Here is a 4,239-nt window from a genome sequence, read left to right as displayed (position 1 = left end):
TTTTTTTTTTTAGACCTTAACCAAATGGTACCCAATTTCACCCTGCCCCTCCCAGATTTCCTCCCAGAAATCACTGGAAAACGAAATCTTCCGCTCGTCTGTCTCCAGAGTTTCTCTGAATTCTCCTTCGGGTAACCCCAGCTTCAAGCGGAGAGAGAAATTAAAAACCGACCCAAACAAATTGTTTGCAAATATTATGAAGCTGTTGTGTCTGCCAGCTGGTGGCCATTCATTAAGCCAGAGTAAATAACAAGAAGCTGCAGCGGAAAGGAGAGGTTGGCCCGAATCCCTGCTTATTAGTTTGCTCTTTGCTGAGAGGATAGCAGCGATCTTCCCGGTCTACTGGCAAAGGAGATGTGCTGATTATCATTACTTATCGCTCATCAGTCTCTTGCAAAATGCCAGGCACTGCCCAGAACATACTTAAACACCCCAAGCTCCTCAAACCTTACGGGAACTCAAAATGATTTAAACCCTTTTAGAGTGTGGACTGAAATAAAGAAAATTAGGGACTCATCACTAATTCCTCCCCCTATATCCTGACCAAGGGGGAACAGGAGCAATCTTTAAGGAATGAACATCAGAACAGTTCTTAACACCAACAGAGAATTTCCTGTATATGAGCTGGCTAAAAACGCACTCTACAGTTGAATTCTAATTATTTTTGTCCAAGTTTTCTAGAGCACCTCCAAAATACAAATGAAAACTGAAGAAGTATGTGTTAGCCTGAGATGTTGAGAATTCTGCCAGTCGCCAGCCACTATGTCCTCCAAAGATGCACTGTCTTATTTTAACTCCAGAAGTGTCCTCTTTTTCCTTTCTCAGTAGTGTTACTCAGCCCCTCAGCTGCTCCAATGCCCTCAAAGCAATCTGTCTCTAAACCACTGGCTGTCTTCTGAGTGTGTGCCGAAGGACCCGGCTTTATTGAAGAGTGAAGCCATTAGACCCAATACAAAGGGGGAAGTGCATCATTTGTATAATGGAGTTTAAGGACTCTTGATTGGTTTACAAATAGCCACCTAATTTCCTCTGGTTAGTACTAAAGCACGTTTTAGGCTAGAATAAAAATTTCTATCATTTTCCTGACTTCAGTAAAACCTCAGTGTCATTTTAGAGACGGTAATATTTAAGTACATTTGTACATAAGACAGTAAGTGGAATTTGGGGACATGTTTACCCTAAATATATTGAGTTTTACAGTCAGAGTGCACACAAAAATAAGTGTTCCACAGTTTGAAACAAAGAAGCATAAGTGTATCAGCTATTTCAGTTTTTCTGGGTGATTGAACTTTGACTTTAAAAGTAAAGTGATTAGTTGCTTCATTTTTATAAGCTTCTAATTTATTCACATCTAAACAAAAAGACTGACTACAACTGTTATGCATGGTAAGCCCTATTAGGAATTAAGACCTACCCTCTAAGTTTTGAAATATACTATAGTATAATTAACTATAATTAACACATATAATTAACCTAAAATATAATTTATCTTGCTTGCTGCTTACCACCTTCCAAAGCAGTAACTAACCTGCTAAAAAGGATTAGCATCTGCGGTATCCTGTAACAACTAAGAAATTAAATTTGATTGAAAATTGTAAAGTGTAACACTGTTACCTAAAGAGTACTTGTCTGTCTCTCTCTCTCTCTCTCTCTCTTTTTTTAAAGAGTTTATTTATTTATTTGACAGAGATAGAGACAGCCAGCGAGAGAGGGAACATAAGCAGGGGGAGAGGGAGAGGAAGAAGCAGGCCTCCAGCAGAGGAGCCTGATGTGGGGCTCAATCCCGGAACGCCGGGATCACACCCTGAGCCGAAGGCAGATGCTTAACGACTGAGCCACCCAGGCACCCTGTCTTTTTTTTTTTTTTTTAATTAAACAAAGTGCAATTTACTGGAGGGTGCCTTCCGATAATAATTCTTTTTGTTCCAAATTTTGGAAAAGTTTTAAAGACGTGGTACACACCTCTCCAGCAGAGAAAGAGAAAACTGGCTATTCCTGTTTTGTCTAGGGAGGATTTCCCAGAAGTGGTGAGTTATGTAGAGATCTGAGTAATATGTAACAGATTACATCTCCTACTCCACCAGATCAGGAATGGCAGAGATGAAAGTATAATGAAGCAATTCACAGAGCTAAAAGTGAAGGACAGATTCCAGGTATACCTTCTCCTCCCAAATAATGGAATGCGGAAGTGCATAGAAACACCTGCAGCTGCAGATCTACAAGTAATCAGCTATTCCAACAAAGTATCTGGCACATAACTGTGCTTATTCAAAGTCTGCATTGTGCCCTTTGACATCTAGTCGCTTCAAGCATATGGTATTCGAGTGCTTTCATGACAAATTATTTGCCACCCTTTGCATGGAGAGATAGTGTCTGTGCCCAGACTCTTGAATCTGGGAGGGCTTTGTGACGCTGTGACCAATAGGATATGCTAGAAGTAAATATCCCAGGTTCTGGGCCCAGGCTCTAAGAAACAGGCAGGTCCACTTCCTGTCCCTTGGAACCATTGCTCTTAGAGCCCTGAGCTATTATGTGAGTCCAGCTACCTTCCTGGAGAGACCATGTGGGGAGGTCCTGAGAGTACATGGGGAGGAAGAGAGACCCACCTGGGCCTAGCCTTCTAACTGTACCTACCACCGTGCCAGATATATGAATGAAGACTTCTAGAACCCCAGATCGTTCACGCCACAAGTTAAATACCACCAAGTGGCCCCACTCAATACCACATGGAGGAGAAGAATCCACCCAACCAAGCCCCGATTGAATTTCTGACCCCATATAATTTTTATGATTTTTAAGTGGCTTGTTAATCAATAATAGATAAGCAGAATAATCTTTCTTCCACTTCTAAATAGCTGTAAGAAATATTAGAGACTCATAGAAGCAGAAGAGATTTCCGACTTTATCCATATAACCCAAAGACTTCACTGGGGACTTTCAAGGGAAACTTGGGCAGGAATGGGTAGTGACTTAGAGCTACTTTGTAGCATAATTGAATATTATTGAAACCACCTTCATGTCTCCCATCTTCAAAGGCTTGTCCAATGATTGAAAACTGGTGGATTAATTAACAAAAGACGAACCAGTATTGATTGTGCCTATGCACTGTGCAGATACTTAATGTACACTAGTTCAAACAATTACCAAAACCACCTTATAGTATAGTACTAGGCTTATACTGAGTAACTAGCTCAAGGACACAGAACTCAAAAACTAGCACCTAAACCCAGACTCCAATTCCCATGCATGTGCCACTGCACTATGTTAGCTCCCAAGGTATCAACCCTTAGATACATAAACTTTTAAAACACAAGTTTTCATTTATATATAGGTTTCACTTATTCATGATATCCTTTCTGTCATAAATAATGAGCACACGTATAACATTCAACTAAATCAGCAATATGAAAATGGCTACAGCCACCATCCTGTAAACTCTAACAGAGTTCAGTATTGAAATGGAAAAAGAACAGTCTCTTCAATACATGGTGTTGGGAAAATTGGACAGCCACATGCAGAAGAATGAAAGTGGACCATTCTCTTACACCATACACAAACATGAATTCAAAATGGTTGAAACACCTAAATGTGAGACAGGAATCCATCAAAATCTTAGGGAAGAACACAGCAACCACTTTGACCCCAGCCTCAGCAACTTCTTGCTAGACATGTCTCTAAAAGCAAAGGAAACAAAAGCAAAAATGAACTATTGAGACTTCGTCAGATAAAATCTTCTGCACAGCAAAGGAAACAGTCAACAAAACTAAAAGGCTACCTAAGAAAATATTTGCAAATGACCTGTCAGATAAAGGGCTAGTATCCAAGATCTATAATGAACTTATCAAACTCAACACCCAAAAAAACAAATAATCCAGTCAAGAAATGAGCAGAAGACACAAACAGACACTTCTCCAAAAAAGACATACAAATGGCCAACAGACACGTGAAAAAATGGTCAACATCACTTGGCATCATGGAAATACAAATCAAAACCACATTGAGATACAATCTTACACCAGTCAGAACGGCTAAAATTAACAAGACAGAAAACAACAAATGTTGGTGAGGATGTGGAGAAAGGGACACTGTTGGTGGGAATGCAAACTGGTACAACCACTCTGGAAAACAGTATGGAGTTTCCTCAAGAAGTTAAAAACAGAGCTACCTTACGACCCAACAATTGCACTACTGGGTATTTACCCCAAAGATACAAATGTAGTGAAACAAAGGGGCACTTGC

The sequence above is a fragment of the Ursus maritimus genome, unplaced genomic scaffold (genome assembly GCF_017311325.1).
Source record: "Ursus maritimus isolate PB19 unplaced genomic scaffold, ASM1731132v1 scaffold_25, whole genome shotgun sequence".
NCBI classification, from domain to species: Eukaryota; Metazoa; Chordata; class Mammalia; order Carnivora; family Ursidae; genus Ursus; species Ursus maritimus.
This window is presented reverse-complemented; position numbering follows the sequence as displayed.